Source organism: Rhinoraja longicauda, chromosome 1 (assembly GCF_053455715.1).
Source record: "Rhinoraja longicauda isolate Sanriku21f chromosome 1, sRhiLon1.1, whole genome shotgun sequence".
NCBI classification, from domain to species: Eukaryota; Metazoa; Chordata; class Chondrichthyes; order Rajiformes; family Arhynchobatidae; genus Rhinoraja; species Rhinoraja longicauda.
This window is the reverse complement of record NC_135953.1, coordinates 85494792-85514150: the sequence shown is the minus strand read 5'-3', so window position 1 is coordinate 85514150 and position 19359 is coordinate 85494792.

Below are 19359 nucleotides of genomic sequence, written 5' to 3'. Positions count from 1 at the left end.
TGATTCATGGGGAAGAAAGTATAACTGAAGGGAATTTGCTTCTTTCAGGCTGTTTGTAGCACAGTTACAGGTTACTCCATTGCTCCAGTGGAGGTACAGAGGAATCAATAAATGTTTGATGCTGCAATGTCACGTAAAATGTTAGAACAAAAGCAAAGGAACCTATGGTTTATTGTCAGACATACTCCTTGCATAGCAAAGATGCAGAAAAGGACATAAAGTGCTGGAGTAACTCCACAGGTTGGGCAGCATCTCTGGAAAGCATAGATTGGTAATATTTTGGCTCGGGACCTTTTTTCAGATAACATCTGTCTGAAGAAGGGCCCCGATCCGAAACGTCACCTACTCATGTTGTCCAGAGATGCTGCCTGACCTGTTGAGTTACTCTAGCATTTTGTGTCATTTTGTAAACCAGCATCTGCAGTTCCTTATTTGTACTCCAGCAAAAATCCTACTTAACTCTTCAATGTTCCTTTCTGCTGTCACACAGCCACCTATATGTCTAACCTCAAGCATCAATGAGCCTGAGGAAATTGTCCAGTCCCTTTTTGATGAAAGCTGACATGGACTCATGGGATGGTCAAGTTCAGTAATTTTCATGACTGTGAGGATGTATTCAATGCTGTTCTGCTTTGCTGGCCATCTGCACTCATGGACACAACTTCTTCCCATTTGTTCCTCAATGTTTGGCCAATACACAAAATTCCTCATAGTGTCATTCGTGCTGATAATTCCAGTGTGGACAGCATGTAGCTTATCTACAATAATTGCCCGGAGGACGCTCAGAATGACAAATTCTTGTCCTCATTTTAAACGTCCTTGGCAATTCCAGCCTGAAATTGTACAATGGCTGTAAATCTCTGTTTGGACACTTGTCCAAGTTGGTTCATCCTCACAGACTGAGTTCTGAGACCTGGTTCAGTAATGTATCTCGCAAGTCAATGACTTACTGTGGCTCGTTGCAGTGTGAAAATTAGGTTAGTTTGTGTGATGATCGGAACAGAAAGTCAACAATTACCTTGTGGTTCAATTAATAATATGCAATCAGCTGTGACGCCTAATTCACCCCCCTTCGCAATCTGGAAGCCACAATTGGACTGTGACTCGAGATTGCCAATAGTGTTCAATAATAAATAAAACGAACAGTGTTCCCAGCAAAACTGATGGCATTTCTTCACACCTAAGAAAATTGTTAGTGATCCTTTCCCAATTTGTGTGCAGTATTCTTTGTTTCATATGGATAGGTTGGGATATGGATCACGTGCAATCTGAAAAGATAAGTTTATCTCGGCATCATGTTTAGCAAGGGACATTGTGGGCCTAAGGGACTGTTCCTGTACTATGATCTGAAGAGCAAACAAAGCAAATGATATAGGCAATTCCTGAGTATCATTCATAATATGGCTGATGACAGTGTCTTGGTCATAACGTGAAGCCTACTTTAGGTTCACCTCACATGACAGTGAAACAAGAAGATAGAGGGAGATCTGGGAAGGAGGAGGGGAAGAGAGGGGCAGAAGAAAAAGAGGTAGAAGTTACTGGTTTCTTGCTGTTCGCATCCAAGTCCAACTGTTCATCAGCAAGCAACAATCCGTCGACATTGATCAAACACTTTCTGTTGTTCCTCAGTTCAATTTCGTTTTCGCTTAAAAATCTGGTGCAAAAGTATCTGAACCATCCAAAATCCAGAATAAATATGAATCATTCTTGGAAGGGAGCAGAATTCTGTCATACCCAGGATTATTTCATGATAGTTTTAACTCTGTTTTTAATGGGTTTCAATCATTAGTGTCTACCATCAAACTCATATACAACAACACTAACTGTATGTTGGGGTATTTGGACTGTTTCAATAATGCACTGAGATGGTGGGAGTACTTCAGAACTTTCTCCAAAACACAGAACTCATCGTCAGCATCAGATGAGCTGATTACAAGATCGTCCGAGTCAGACAGAAAATTATCAGTGCCGTCCAATATTTTACCCGTGGGGACGGGAAGATTTCTGGTGAGGATGTAGAAGCTAATTGTAGGGGTGTAGTCCTATGTGCGTAATGAGGGAGCAGTCCTGCTCCCCAGGCACCTTCAGGGGAGGAGATCGCCAGCTGGGCAAAGGATGCACTCAAAGCTTCCTTGAAGTCCCGACTGCATCTTTGAAATCTCTGGCTCACCATCGCTCAGAGTGGAGAAGGAGCATTCAGTGGCATTGAGAACCCAGAGGCCATGTTTTGTGAGCACAGAAGCCCAACCAGGTGTAAGTGGGGGAAAGAGCCCATTACCTCTCAAACAATCCATCTGCCTGTCCCATCGGGCACCTGCTGCCCCTTCAGTGGAAGTGTCTACGGTTCCCGCGTTGGCCTCAGCAGTCACCTCAGAACCCACAAGGCTGGTCTGGAAGCAAGACTCCGACGTTCATGAAGGACTGCCTAAGAAAAAGAGGTAGAAGTTACTGGTTTCTTGCTGTTCGCATCCAAGTCCAACTGTTCATCAGCAAGCAACAATCAAGTTTCATGAAGTACTAGGATCTTGCCAAATGTTTATTCAGATCCTGCAGAACTGGTTAAAACATATTGTTCACCATCTGTTATTTGACATAAAGTTATGTTAAAGCATCATGTGATCTTCCTGCTTTATCTGCCTTTGGGAAAAATTGCTATCACAGTTGTTATGGGCGACTTTTGACCAAAAGACACATTTTTTCCAAGTTGTTGGATTCTTCAGCTTGTTTTTTTTACGGAGTTAGGAACCATGGTCTCCAGTAAATTAGTGTGGATATTTTCTCTTACACCAAATCCCTGACTTCACCTGAACCCATCTGTGGGTGGGGTAAGGGGAAGGGAAGGGCATAAAACTAGTCAAGGCTAGAGAGCAATACAAACTGGAAATCTGTATGGTTTATTACGACTGAGCAAACACAACATAATATAAATGCAAACATTACAGAGAAATACAGTACGAGCGTATTGCAAATCACCAAAGAGTAAATGTAAAATGCCACCAACTACTGTACATTCATATGACCTCTGTACTCTTATCTTCCACCCCATTAATCTTTAACTGTAACTATGACATCCACCCATTGAATGCTCTCCACAATTCTGTCCACAGTTCTCTTGGAAACCTGTTTGCAACTGTATACATTACTCAAGGTTAATTCCAGACGCTGGTTAATTCTCATGCTGATTTGATTTATGAAACCTCTCCCCTGCACCATCTTCTTCCTGCTTGTCTATATCAGTGCAGTGAACTGTCAAAATGTTGGAGGTTCTGCCATTAGCACTGCTACAATTCTTTGATGAAGAAAAGACTGAACTCCTCATAAAAAGTTGGAGAATGGGTTTTACTGATGATCCTGATGTTTACCACTCTCAAAGGTTGTTGGGGACATAACCAGCCATTCAGCCATCATCTTCAGGAAACGGGGCTTCCCCTCCTCCATTATAGATGAGGCTCTCACTAGGGTCTCTTCTACATCCCGCAGCTCCGCTCTTGCTCCCCCTCCCCCCACTCGCAACAAGGACAGAATCCCCCTCATTCTCACCTTCCACCCCACCAGCCAGCGGATCCAACACATCATCCACCAACATTTCCGTCACCTACAACGGGACCCCACCACTGGCCATATCTTTCCATCCCCTCCCCTCCCTGGTCCACTCGTCCTTTCCTACCCAAACCACCCCAACCCCAGGCACTTTCCCCTGCAACCGCACGAGATGCAACACCTGTCCCTTTACCTCCCCCCTCAACTCCATCCAAGGACCCAAACAGTCTTTCCAGGTGAGACAAAGGTTCACCTGCACCTCCTCCAACCTCATCTATTGCATCCGCTGCTCTAGATGTCAACTTATTTACATCGGCGAAACCAAGCGCAGGCTCGGCGATCGCTTCGCTCAACACCTATGCTCGGTCTGCATTAACCAAACTGATCTCCCGGTGGCCGAGCACTTCAACTCCCCCTCCCATTCCCAGTCTGACCTTTCTGTCATGGGCCTCCTCCAGTGCCATAGTGAGGCCCACCGGAAATTGAAGGAACAGCACCTCATATTTCGCCTGGGCAGTTTGCAGCCCAGTGGTATGAACATCGACTTCTCCAACTTTAGATAGTTCCTCTGCCCCTCTCTTCCCCTCCTCCTTCCCAGATCTCCCTCTATCTTCCTGTCTCCACCTATATCCTTCCTTTGTCCCGCTCCCCTGACATCAGTCTGAAGAAGGGTCTCGACCTGAAACGTCACCCATTCCTTCTCACCCGAGATGCTGCCTGACCTGCTGAGTTACTCCAGCATTTTGTGATACCTTCTGCTTGCATATGATCCATATCCCCCATCCCTCCATTTGTTAGTCCCTATTCATATACCATGAGTTAAGTGGGCTTGCTTAAGGTTTGACATCAGGTTTAAAACGTTCGTGTATCTTGTATCCAGTGATTCCTGTGTTGGCGTCTTTGTAGATGCCCTCATGTTTGGACAGCAGTATCCTCAAACATAACTCTACTGTATCAGTGTAAATGCTGAACATGTACTTCCAGTTAATATATTCAATTGAGCAAGTTGATCGTTGGTTCACAGAGTCCAACGTCCACCATAACTATTGATAACTCTTAGAAATGTTGAAGAGTTTCAACATTGTCGCACACCTCTGGGTACAACAAGCATTGGATCACCCAGGTTATTAAAAGGTGGAGCTTGTTCATAGGAAAAAACTAGAATGCGGGACGCAAAGAGGAAAAGAGAATCTCGAAAATCAAGAAGGACCGTGCTACAGCATCCCCACATGTCTGTCACCTGCATGGAAGGAACCTATGAGCCCAGATTGGTCTTATTCAGCCATCTCCATACACATGACAACATATAAACTAGATGTCACAGTCTTACTGAAGAATGGGAAGTGAACAACAATTAGTAACTCAAGAAATGTTTTAGAGGAATATTTGTCAAACATGGGCAAATGGGACTAGCTTACACAACACTGTTAACCCAAGCCTCTTTGGTTCCACCACCCTAGCCACACCAACATTGGAGAATGAATGTTCCTCCTTTAACCACATAACCTACCAACCAACACCAATGGGATCTGGGATGAAACCCACAAGGTCGCAAGGAGGGTATACAAACTCCTCACAAACAGCACCTGAGACCAGGATGGAATCTGGGTCTCTTTTGCTTAAGGCTGCGGCTCTACTAGCTGAGCCACTGTGTCATCATAGTGAAGTGTGCCACCATAGTGCAGTGTGCCACCGTAGTGCAGTGTGTCACCATAGTGCAGTGTGTCACCATAGTGCAGTGTGCCACCATAGTGCAGTGTGCCACCATAGTGCAGTGTGCCACCGTAGTGAAGTGTGCCACCATAGTGAAGTGAGCATAACCCTCCGTAAGATGCAAGAGTGCTTGTGCATTTGTGCAGGGGTGCCTTTAAGGACTGGCTGATGAGCCTCAGTTAAAGTATGTGCCTCAGTGTTGGCACCAGTGAGAAATTTGGCCAGTGGTGCTCAGTTCTCTTGAACAAGAATGGTTTACAAAAAACATAGCCTTATGACAATGGATTACAAACTGCACTGCTGAATTTATTGGTTATTGGTTAAGAACTTTTAAAACCACATTAGGGAACCTTGCAACTATGTTTTACAAAATAAAACAAAACCTCACCACAAACTAATTTCTGGGAAAACTTAAGGAACAGAAACACCCGCAGGACTCCTGACTGTCTCCAAATCCCTGGTGATAATGTAGATGGGAGTTGGGAAGGGAAGAGAGGGGGAAAGTAGAATGTGTGGAGACAGGGAATCTTGCACCAAAGGCATTGTTGTTATAAAGGAAGATTTAAAATGTTTAACCACAATGAAGAAGAAGCAGATAGCCCAAACAGTGAAAGTAAATGATTTCTGTAATGGATTCAGGACAATGCCTTGGGAGTTCCTGATTTTGGATAAATGGCAAACTAGGCATTAAAAAGTGCCCAAAGTTGCACTAGTTTCACAAAGTCTCTTTCAGGTTTGCACTCAGACTCATTTTGTACTTCACCAGAGACAAACGCTGGTGTGTCAGTATCACAGCAGGCCATTCGAGCACAGATTGTATAATTGTACTCATGGTATGATTTGACTGGATGTAAAACAGAACTTTGCACTGTATCTCAGTGCACATGACAACAATAGACAAAACTAAGCAAAACTAAAATATTGACGTATTTGCAGAGTAGATTTCATCACCTTTATTGGAGGTTTCGTGACTAAAATTTAGAAACTTGCTAATTGTGAAATATTTAGATCAGTTAGGCATATTTCACATCATGTGCTTTCTTTCCAAATGATTCATATGTTCTTTACTGTGGATTACAAGTGTTAATTGACTGGCAGGGTGGTGAGTCAATGTGGTATCAGCTCTTATTCATTTCTACTTGATAACTGGCATTTAAGTTATTAAGATATAAAAGGTTGAGGGTCTGTGGACCTTGGTAAATCTGCAATAGGGAAAGCTTGGAAACGGTTCGTTAAGATATGAGAAGAAATGTTTGCAGTCAGTAAGAATTTATCGTGGAGCCGGAAAGAGTGGGACATGCAGGCACAAATATAGCTTTCAAAAAAGGATCTGGATGAATAAAGAAGCTGAAGGTAAATAAATTGCAGGGCTCTATGAGAAGGTCCAGGGGTGGGGCAAATGGAGTTTGTCTCACCTATTGCCAGATATTTTCTATTTTCCTCTATTTTCTTTATGAATTCTGCTGCACCATTGCATTTTATATTTGTAGGAAGGAACTGCAGATGCTGGTTTACATTGAAGATAGACACGGAAAATGCTGGAGTAACTCAGCAGGACAGACAGCATCTCTGGATAGAAGGAATAGGTGATGTTTTGGGTCGAGACTGAGTCAGGGGAGAGGGAGACACAGATAAAGAAGGGTGTGTGAAAACGAGACATCAAAGGGGACGAAGCTTGAGGAAGATGTAGTGGATCATTATTAGCTTGGGAAAGATGACAACGAAGCATACAAAGATAACATTTAATCAGAAAGACAGTCAGACTGGTTGGCGAACTAGGATGGGGGAGGGATGGAGGAAGATGGAAAGCAAGGGTTACTTGAAGTTAGAGACGTCGATATTGATACTGCTGGGTTATAAGCTGCCCAAGGAAAATATGAGGTGCTGTTCCTCCAATTTGCATTGGTCCTCACTCTGACAGTGGAGGAGGCTCAGGACAGAAAGATCAGTATGGGATAGGAAGGGAAGTTAAAGTGTTTAGCAACCGAGAGATTATGTAGGGTTAGGCGGACTGAGTGGAAGTGGAGTGAGAGGGTCTTCAAGGAGGCTCTAAGCACATCCTTGAATCCTTTTCTCAGTCCACCTGGTAATCTTTTACCATGACGGAGTTCGGGATAGAGTGTCTATTTCAAGGGTCTGCTGATACAGACTGTTCCACACCTGTTTAAGGCAGCACGGTGGAGCAGCGGTAGAGTTACTGCCTTACAGCGCCAGACACCCAGGTTCAATCAACCAAAGGCTGTGTTGGCACTTTGTATTTCAGTGAAGGCTCCCAAATTATGAGACGTGGCTCACTTTTTCAAGGTTGTGTGAACTGTTATTGTAGTAGGGCACTGCACAGCTGTGGGACTGCACAGTGCCACAGCCAACAGAGCTGCTGCCTCAGTGCTCCAGGAACATTTATTTAATCCTAACCTCTGGTGCTGTCTGCATTTACTCATTCTCTCTGAGATCCCTCCAGGTGATCTGGTTCCCACTCACCTCAAGACATGCTAGGCGCTAGTTTAATGGATCACTATAAATTACTCCCATAGCGAAGGTGCTGAGTAGGATTTGGCTAAATTCATGGAACGTGAGGAATGTTGATGGGAATGTAAGGAGAGTTGATGGGAATGAGGAATGTTGATGGGAATGTAAGGAGAGTTGATGGGAATGTGAGGAAAGTTGATGGAAATGTGAGAATAAAATGGGATTAGCATAGGATTAGTCCAATGGATATATGAAAGAACTGCAGATGCTGGTTTAAATCGAAGATAGAAACAAAATGCTGACGTAACTCAGCAGGCCAGGCACATCTCTGGAGAGAAGGAATGGGTGACATTTCGGGTCAAGACCCTTCTTCAATCTGTGCAATGGGTGTTTGATGATCAGCACTGATTCGATCAGTCTAAGGCCCGGTTCCATGCAGTTTGACTGACTCTTTGAGGGCCTTGTAGTGGTTGAGTCAAGGCCCAATCTGTGACACTTCAGTGAATCAACAAAGCCATTGAGGTTAGCCTTTAAACACAAATGTAAGCTTTGTCTGCATACAGCAGTTTGGCTATTAATGTTCAGGTAATCTTGGTTCAGTAGCCACAGATTGAAGAATTAACTGTGCAATTTGTTCCATACATCAGTAAGTTTGATACAGGTGAGGCATAGCAATGGAGTGAAAATTTTGGAAAGATTGTCAGGACAATGACACGGTTTTGCATGCCACCAGTTCTCTCGGAGAATGGTTCTGTTGTAGATCTGTTGGCTAAGATCATGACTGCCAAATGTAAGATAGAGTCATGTTTCTTTGGCAGCCAGATTTGAGGAAAGTACTTAGTCCTGGTTGATAGAGTTAATCGCATTAGTCAGATATAAATAGGTTGGTTGAAATCTGCATTTTCTCTGTAGCTGTAATTTGCACTTTGTTTATTTTCTCTTTTGCATTACTGGATTTACTTAAGTGAGGTATAATTTGCCTGGATAGCATGTAAAATAAGTTTTTCACTATATGACAAAATAAACTGATATATGATAGTATGCAGATTCTTCAAAAACAAAATGTTTTTGAATGGATGACCATGAATAAACTCAGGTTAAATTTAGTTGTCACAATGAAATTGGTTAGTTGAGACAATAGGGTCGGCTAAAGTTGATACCAGACTACAAGGTATTGGAAATACCGTTTATACTTAGAGCAGATAAGACACGAAGCTTGGATTGGATACATCCAAGGAATGTAAAATTGGAGATATATTGCCTATAATCTTCTAATCCTTCTTAAATAAGGGGGCAGCTTGCCAGAGAATTGGAGAGTTGCGAAAGCAATGCTCTAGTTCCAACACGTATACAAAAAAAAGACCGAAACTACAAATCAGCCTGACCTCTGGGAAAGCTGCTAAAACTAATATTTGGAGACAAGGTCTTGTCCTGTTCAGGCACCAGTAAAGATGTTTCTTTCTCCCCAAGGAGCAGTGGAGATTCTAATCCAGAAAGCTTTATGATTGCAGGTAATTAGTGATCTCTTGATCAAACCAATCCAAGTTCTTCATGGTGGAGAAGCTAAGAGTCTCTTCACAGGTGTCCAGTATTGTGGACGTCAGGCTGTAGCTCCAGTTAGGTGGAAATCAACAGGTTGTCTGTGAGGCTTCCTCTGAGAAGAGGCAACCATACGAATGTCCTTGAAAGTTTCAACATTGATATTGTCGCAGCAATAGTCCTGGTGTTGCAGAGAAGGGCTACCTCACAGTGTGCTGTGCAAATACAATTTGAAAGTGACCCAGGCCACGAGAGGTCCCAGGCTCTCATTGAGAAACCTGGACTTCAATTGGTTTTCAAAATGTCAAAGGATCAGGAAGAACATTCTGAGTCCTGAACGGGTTGGGAATGGTGTGTGCAGGGTCATGGTCAGAACAATCCTACTGAACATTCATTCAAATGTTGACATAATTACAAGAATGCTGTTCAGTGAGGCAAAATATGTCCTACAAAATATGGCCGCGGCACTTTCCATCACCCAGTGGGGGCTCAGGACCTTCATCGGCCTGTTTGGCTCGGCCCTGGGACTTTCCATCGCCCGGTGGGGGCTTCAAAAGTTGGGAGCCTCGATCGCCTCGTGGCACCACGGGAGAAGAATGAGGAGGAGATAAGACTTTTCTTTGCCTTCCATCACAGTGGAGTATAATTTGCCTGGACAGCATGTCAAATAGGTTTTTCACTGTATGACAAAAATAAACCAATACTAGGTATGCAGATTCATCAAAAACAAAATGTTTTTGAATGGATGACCATGAATAAACTCAGGTTCAATTTTGTTTGTCACAATGAAATTGGTTAGTTGAGACAATAAGGTCGGCTAAAGTTGATACCAGACTACAGGGCATTGGAAATACAGTTTATATTTGCAGTAGATAAGACACAAAGCTTTGGTTGGTTATATATCCAAGGAATGTGAAAGTAAAAATCGCCTACAATCTTCTAATCCTTCTAAGATAAGGGGTCTGCTTGCCAGAGAATTGGAGAGTTGTGAAAGCAATGCTCTTGTTCATACAAGGATGAAAAGAAAAGACCGGAAACTAAAAATCAGTGTGACGTCTCTGGCGGGAAAGCTACTAGAAAGGGGTTGGACACGTTAGAGGCAGGAAACATGTTCCCAAAGTTGGAGGAGTCCAGAACCAGAGGCCACAGTTTAAGAATAAGGGGTAGGCCATTTAGAACGGAGATGAGGAAAAACTTTTTCAGTCAGAGTTGTAAATCTGTGGAATTCACTGCCTCAGAAGGTAGTGGAGGCCAAGTCTCTGAATGCATTCAAGCGAGAACTAGATAGAGCTCTTAAGGATAGCGGAGTCAGGGGGTATGGGGAGAAGGCAGGAACGGGGTACTGATTGAGAATGATCAGCCACGATCACATTGAATGGTGGTGCTGGCTCAAAGGGCCGAATGACCTACTCCTGCACCTATTGTCTTTTGTCTATTGTCTATAGAAATAATATTTGGAGACAAAGTCTTGTCACTGAAAATGTTAATAAAGGAAGCCCATCTGGATTTATTAAAAGGCAGCGTTTAATTGATATTTTTGATAATGTAACGGTATTCATAAGGGCAAGGGAGACTTCCAATGAACACATTGTAAAATGCAACATTGAATTATTATTTTGACATGATATAATTGCTATCATCATGTAATTACAGTATAAATCAACAATCTCCATGGGTGCAGCGCCAGAAACCTGGGTGGTGCCTTTATTGAAGAAGGGCTGCAAAGAAACACCGATGAACCTGGGAACAATAGTCCAGTAAACCTCATATCTGTAGTAGGTAAGGTATTGGTGAGGATTCTGACTAAGGTACACCGATCAGCCAAAACATTATGACCTGATGAGCCAAAACATTATGACCACCTGCCTAATATGCTGTTCGTCCGCCGTGTGCAGCCCCATACACAGCAGGGTGTGATGCACTGTGTATTGTGACACATTCCTCCCGTGACCACCATTAAAATTTTCTGTGACTTGTACTACAGTAGACCTTCTGTTGGTCCGGACCAGACGGGATAGCCTTCGTTGCCTTTGCGCATCGATGAGCCTTGGGCGCCCAACACCCTGTCGTCGGTTTGTGGTTTGTCCTTCCTTGGACCACTGTCGGTACGTACTCACCACTGCTGACCAGGAGCACCCCACAAGCCTTGCCGTTTCAGAGATGTTCTGACCCAGTCGTCTGGCCATAACAATTTGGCCCTTGTCAAAGTCACTCAGGTCTTTACTCCTGCCCATTTCTCCTGCATCCAACACATCAATTTCAAGAACTGTCTGTTCACTTGCTGCCTAATATATCCCACCCCTTGACAGGTGCCATTGTAACAAGATAATCAATGTTATTCACTTCGCCTGTCAGTGGTCATGTTTTGGCTGATTGGTGTATACATGCATTTGTGAAGACAAGGGTTGAATATGAATAATGTGCATGGCAAATCGGATCTCACAAATTTTATTTTTTTTAAGTAACCAAGGAGGTTCATGAAACCAGGGCTGTAGATGTGCTCTATATGATCTTCAGCAAGGGCTTAGATCAGGTTCCTCGTATAGGCTGCTCTGGAAGGTCAGATCACATGTAATCCAGGGAGAGCAAGCTAACAGGATACATTAATTGATGGTTGGAAGCTGAGGGAGGTGTTGGAGGTTATTTATTGGACTGGAGACCTCCGACTAATGGTGCTCAGGGATTGGTGCTAGGCCCATTGCTGTTTGTCATCTAGGTTAATGATTTGGATGAGAATGTACAAGGCAGGATTACTAAGTTTGCATACGACACAAAAGTGGGTGGTATTGTTGATAGTGAAGATGGTTATCAAGAATTACAGAAACATCTTAATCAGCTGGACAAGTGGGCCAAAGAATGGCAAATGGTTTTTAATCCAGTCAAGTGTGAGGTGTTGCATTTTGGTAAGTTAAACCAAGACAGGATCTCAGTGAATGGTACGGCCCTGGGAGGTGTTGTGGAACAGAGGGATCTAGGAGTACAAGTACATACTTCTCTGAAAGTGGCATCACAGGTAGATAGGTTGGTAAAGAAGGCTTTTGGCCGACTGGCCACTAACCAGGATAGTGAGTATATAAATTGGAACAGTATGTTGTAGTTAAAGACACCAATGAGGCTGCACTTGGAGTGCGATGTGCTGGTTTGGTCACCCTGCCATAGGAGAGATGCAATAAAACTGGAAAGAGCACATATATGAGGATGTTAGCAGCACGAGGGCCTGAGGAATAGGAGAGAAAGGGCAGGATAGGACTTCATTGCTTCCAACATAAGAGGCAGAGAAGTGATCTTACAGAGGTGTATTAAATCATGAAGGGCAAAGATGGTGTATAAACTCATGAAGGACAAAGACAGGATGATTGCGCATTTCCCCCCCAGGATAGGGGAGTCAAAAACTAGAGGGCCTAGATTGGAGGTGGAAAGGAAAAGATTTAATAGGAACCTGAGGGGCAACATTTACACGTGGAGGGTGCTGGGTATATGGAACAATCTGCTTGTGAAAGTAGTTTGAGTAATAACCCCCACCCCCTCTCTCTTCCCTGTGCTCTCATCCACCCTGGTGCACACATTTTTCCCACTCTTCTTTTCCCTCCTTTGTAACTCATCTCCCATCATCAAGTTCCTTGATTCCTTTTATCACCTCCTCTTTCCCCTCCCCCCATCCCCTTCCCTCGAGCTTTATATTTCACTCCTTTTCCCTTCTTATTTGACATCCTTTGTCTCAATTTCATCTCTACCATTTGTCACTCCACTCATCTGCCAATCTCAAACTTCTCACCTGAATCCACCTATCACTTGTCTTACTCCCACCACTCTTTTCCAGCTTTGTTCCAATTACTAGTCTGAAAAAGGATCCCAAGCCAAAATGACACCCATCCATTCCCTCCACAGAGGCTGCCAGACCTGTTGATTTACTCCAGCAGTTTGAGTTTTCCATCGAGAATATTGGTTAGCTTTGTGTGTTTTAATTTAAAATAAATAAATAAATGTTAAATCATACAAATTCAGAATATGAGATTAATTAGTTGGAATTATGGCACCAGTCTTATAATTTGAAACGGTTGAATGAAAACTATATAAATAAATAAAAGATTATTGTAAAGCCAATATAATTATGCCTCATTTGAATCACTCTCTTGTGTCTCCATTTAAACTCAGTTTGAAAAGATAGCTGCAGCTCCATCTTCTGGCTAAAGTGACTAAACAAGACTAAACAAAATATCGGAGCAACCTTTAGGATTCTCATTTTACAAGTATTTGCGTAGGCCACCGAATTCCACCTAGTATTGCACCAATTTTAAGAAACTATCTAAATCATACGACTGCACTTACTGAAACAATGAATAAAAAAAACAATTATTACTGTGGTGCAAATACTGGAATATCAACGAAAACGAATCCAGGTTTGGGTTTTCAGAGTAAAATGGTTGAGAGTACAAAATGATTCTCCAAAGCACAAAACAACACAATGCCATCTCTCACTCCCATAAGAACATAAAAAATTAGTTGGATACATCTTTATATATATTTTAAAAATCTTGACTTCACTTTATTGGCTTTTTTCACGTTTTTGGATTCCTGTGGGTTCCAAAGATCTAATAATCTTAGTCTTTAAAACACTTCCATTCGTGACATAATTTCTCCTCATCTGAAATCAAAATGGTCAAATCCTTATTCTGAATTTATGGCTTGTAGCTCTTGACTTCTCTGCATGAACACTTTCAAGCCCGTTGAAATTTATACAATTCAATATTCCTCTCAATTTTTCCGAACTCCACAAAAATCACCTGATCAGAAACTGTAAACCTTTGATCTTACTACAAAACAGATTAAATAATAATCTTAAGAATGAAGAACCGTTTGGGGGGGGGGAGAACATGATGAAAGGTTTACTTTTGTAGCCTCCCAAGAGCAGTGGTAATCCCAATTAACTTGCTGTTCTGGTTGAGTGATTGACAGCCTACTTCCAGATTAAATATTTTAATGTTTAAGGTCTTATAAAGTATTGTTTTAAGTGATATAAGAGGCTTTATTAAAATGTCACAAAATAATACTACAAAAACCTCTTAAGTTTACCCAGGTTTTACTGAAGATTAAATTTTAATACTTGCACACGATTGTTGTTTGAAATAGAAATTAATATGATAGTAATAAAAAGTTACCAATGGAGGGAGATGGTAAAATTTCAACTGGCCTTTGTCCAATCATCTGCCAATCAATCCCTCCACCCCCTCTTCCCATGTATCCACCTTTCACTGGCCAGGCTTTGTCCTGCCCACTTCTCTTCCAGCTTTCTTCCCTCCCCACCCCCACCCGCCACCACAATCAGTCTGAAGAAGGGTCCCAACCCAAAACATCACCTATTCATGTTCTCCCGTGCTGTTGCCTGACCTGCTGAATTACTCAAGCCTTTGTGGGGTTTTTTGTGTACCAGAATCTGCAGTTCCTTGTGTCTCTATGTTTCCCTCACTTAATTACTTTTACATGAACAGATCAGCTATACATTTAAAACTACTTAGTTTCAGGATCTTAACTGTATAGTTAAGATAAAGGATGTTGTCAACATACAGTACCATTTTGTACATTGAAAAGAATAGTGCACCACAAATTTGGCACTTGACTAACTTGCCTCTCAAAAACTATTGAAGCTTTTGTTATTTCGAAAAGTCCAATGCACTGATAGTGAATTTAATCAAGGAAGACAATATCAATACTTGTTGACCACATCAAAATTTAAAGCAATTGTAAATGGTTGCCGTGTGTAGTTATAACAATTGATGCAGTTTATAGGTGGAAGCAAATCTATCTACTGAAGAAACAAAAGCAGTCTACAGAAAAAAGCAGGCAAATACAGAGTACTAGAAATGCTGAAAGCACCAGAAATAATTGGTAAATTTAAACAGGACATTAACTAAGAACATTTGAACCAATGAGCTACGTTTGCCTCGATTTCAAAAGGCAACTCTCCACTCAGATAGAAACATGGTCCACCTCCTGGTACTCACTTAACTTGATGCATCTCTGCTTCGAGAGCCATAGTGATATAGTGTGGAAACAGGCCCTTCCGCCCAACTTGCCCACAAAGTCCCAGCTACTCTAGTCCCACTTGCCTGCGCTTGGTCCATATCCCTCCAAACCTGTCCTGTCCATGTACCTGTCTAACTGTTTCTTAAACGATGAGATAGTCCCAGCCTCAATTACCTCATCTGGCAGCTTGAACCATACACCCACCACCCTTTGTGTGAAAAAGTTACCCCTCGGATTCCTTTTAAATCGTTTCCCCTTCACCTTGAATCTATGCCTTCTGGTTCTCGATTCCCCTACTCTGGGCAAGAGACTCCATGCGTCTATCCGATCTATTCCTCTCATGATTTTGTACATCTCTAAGATCACCCCTCATCCTCCTGCGCTTCATGGAGTAGAACCAGCCTCCTCAACCCCTCCCTATAGCTCACACCCTCTAGTCCTGGCAACATCCTCGTAAATCTTTTCTGAACCCTTTCAAGCTTGACAATGTCTTTCCAATAACATGGTGCCCAGAACTGAACATAATATTCTGGATGCAGTGTCACCAATGTGTTATACAACTGCAACATGACCTCCCAACTCAATACTCTGACTGATGAAGGCTAAAGTGCCAAAAGCTTTTTTGACCACCCTATCTCGACTCGACCTTCATGAAACCATGCACCTGTACTCCTAGATCCCTCTGCTCTACACAACCGAGGTCTGTGTTCCAACTGTTAATTCATATACAATAATCCATCCTCCACAACTGACACTACACCCCTGCTCTTATCCCATCGCAATACACACTGCGTAGCCTTTTATTTTTCCCTCTCTGCCTCTATTTCCTAACATGGCATCATTGCCCCTCACACACCATGGTCCTGCTTCTCCAGACATCAGCCTATTTTATAACCTCATGCTACTCCTTGCTGCCCTGAAATTACTTCCCTCAGTATATTCTCCCTCCGTTTCTTCTGCAACCACACCAGTGGTTCCCACTTCCTCTAAGTTCATTAGAATCCAGATTGGCCTGAAAAGCTGAAATTACTTTTGACTAACCATGTACAATCCCAAGACAAACCAGCTGGTCCTTTGCACAAATGACACTTTAAAAAAAATAGATTTGTTTATAACTAAAAGTACTTAAATCATTTTCTGAGATGACCCTGAGATGGTGCCATTACTACCTGTGGAGCTTAACAATTTGAAGCAGATACCAAACCTGTGGATAATTAACGTTAACTTATCACCTGCAAAATTGCACCATAATTGTTTGTTTCAAGAAAATGAATTAAGTAACACAAAGACCCATACAACCCTGGCCATGCTCTCATTTGGAAAGAAGATATATTGGAGTCTTAAAACCATGACCTCCAGGTTCAAGAACAGCTTCTTCCCAACAACCATCAGGCGCTTGAACACTGCAAACACCAACTTAACTACAAGTTGTCTTGGTTGCACTAGGGACTTCAGGCTTTTGTATTGCACTAATATTAAGGCTATTTTTAATTTATTGAACATTTTTTGGTTTCTTATTTTATCTATGAGTACTGTGCTTTGTCCTGTTATGCTACTGTAAGTAGAATTTCATTGTTCCATGTTCAGAACATATGACAATTAAACACTCTTGACTCTCTTATAAAATGTACTGTTAATGTGACACTGAGCAAGGTTGTAAATGAAATGGTAATTGAGTCTGTTATTCACTGGATTATCTGCTACACACAAAGGTTCACAACTTGTTGGTACAGAAAGTGGCACGAAGATATCTTTCTGATGTTTAGAAGAGTAAGGTCTCTTTACTCAGGCGCCATTGCCACCTAACATAAACGATACCTTACAATGTCGTTGTGAGTACAACTAATATGTAAACATTCCATTCACAAATATGAGCATCACTCATCATGAAAACCAAAATCAACCGTTGATTTTTTTATTTTTTTTAAAATAAATCTGTAAACCCCAAATAGTTATGTCATAGCAAAGTTATTATTTAATAAACAATTAATTAAGTGGAAAAGAGGACATTCTCAAAGTAACACAGTCCTTGCTTTGGGAAGAGTTTATTTTCTTGAATAACTACTTTTGTGATAACGCAGATCCAATCTGTAGTTGTCTTCTGACTTCGGCAAACAATTCCCAAACAATCTGGATTGGCTTCCTTCAATAAAGGGTCAAAATGTAAGTTCTGTAGTTTCTCAATTAAACCAGACTTTATAGCGAACTGAGCTACAGTCTTCTGAATTCAATAAAGAGCAACCAAATTCACTGAACAAATCTGAATTGCTGCATTCATAGATAACCTCCATGAATGGATCCAGGATTATTGAAGAAAATATTGCAACGTGCAATGCAGAAACAATGAAAATTAACTTCCTATTCTGCAAAACAAAAAAAAGACAGACTTCAAATAACCTCAATTGCAAAATAAGTTCTGGAAATAAAAGATTTGATCTTTTAAATATGGAGGGGAGGGTTGCAACTGAATTATGATGGTGGCTGCAATTCCATACATGTGGTTCAGGATGCTACTGTGACATCTGAGCTTCCATTGCCTGCGCCGTCCACTCAGGGGCAGCCTGGCTGATCTTCTCCAGGAGATTGTTTACTTGGAAACAAAGAGACTGGATCTGTTTGTCCCATGTGGGCAAAGTTTCACGAGCTGGAAGAATAAGATAAATGTATCAGTCTTGCAAGTATTCCACTAACAAAAATAAATGACCATTGAGGCACCCTGGCCACTCCCCTCTGCCATCAGGCAAGTGGAATAGAAGTGTGAAAACGCACACGTCCAGGTTCAGAAAGTTTCCTTCCTGCTATCAGGCAACTGAACCATCCTACTAACAACTAGAGATCAGTCTTGAGCTGCTTTCTATCTCGTTGGAGACCTTCCAACTATCTTTGATCGGACTTTACTGGACTTTATATTGCACTAAATGTTGCTATTCACGTTATTCCCTTTATTGTGTATCTGTGCACTGTGGACAGCTCAATCATCTTTCTGCTGACTTGGTTAGTGCGAATCAAAAGCTTTTCACTATACCTCGGTACACGCGATAATAAACTAAACTCAACTCATCTGTTGGTTTAGAGTGCAAGAATATAAATAGAACCAATAATCCATTGGACCCTCTAAGCCTGCTCCATGACGGGTTCTTTCTCTCTGTGCCTCTTTCTTACACTAACCACATAGTCATTGATTCCCTTAATCTCCAAATACCTATCGGAGTCATATAGCACAGAAACCGGCCCTTTGGCCCAATTGGTCCATGTCGACTAAGACACCTCATTAAACCAGTCCCATTTGGCCGCGTTTAAACATTTCCAATCCATGTACGTTTCCAAATATCTTTTAAATGATGTTGTTGTGCCTGCCTCAACGATCTCCTCTAGTAGCTCGCTCCATACACCCACCACCCTCAGTGTAAAAAAGTTGCTCCTCAGATTCTTATTGAATCATTGCCCCCTTCCTTTAAGCTGTCCTTTAATTCTTAATTCCCCATTTCATCACTCTCGAATACATTCAGTGACTCATGTTGCAGTTGTATAAGACGTTGGTGAGACCCCATTTAGAATAATGTGTTCAGTTCTGAGCACCATGTTATAGGAAATATATTGTCAAGCTTGAAAGGGTTCAGAGAAGATTTACAAGGATGTTGCCAGGACTAGAGGGTGTGAGCTATAGGGAGAGGTTGAGTAGGCTGGGCCTCTATTCCATGGAATGCAGGAGGATGAGGGGAGGGATCTTACAGAAGTATACAAAATCATGAGAGGAATAGATCATGTAAATGCATATAGTCTCTTGCCCAGAGTAGGGGAATCGAGGACCAGAGGACATAGGTTCAAGGTGAAGGGGGAAAGATTTAATAGGAATCTGAGGGGTAACTTTTTCACACAAAGGGTGGTGGGTGTATGGAACAAGCTGCCAGATGAGGTAGTTGAGGCTGGGACTATCCCAACGTTTAAGAAACAGTTAGACAGGTACTTGGATAAGACAGGTTTGGAGGGATATGGACCAAGCACAAGCAGGTGGGACTAGTGTTGCTGGGACATGTTGGCTGGTGTGGGCAAGTTGGACCAAATGGCCTGTTT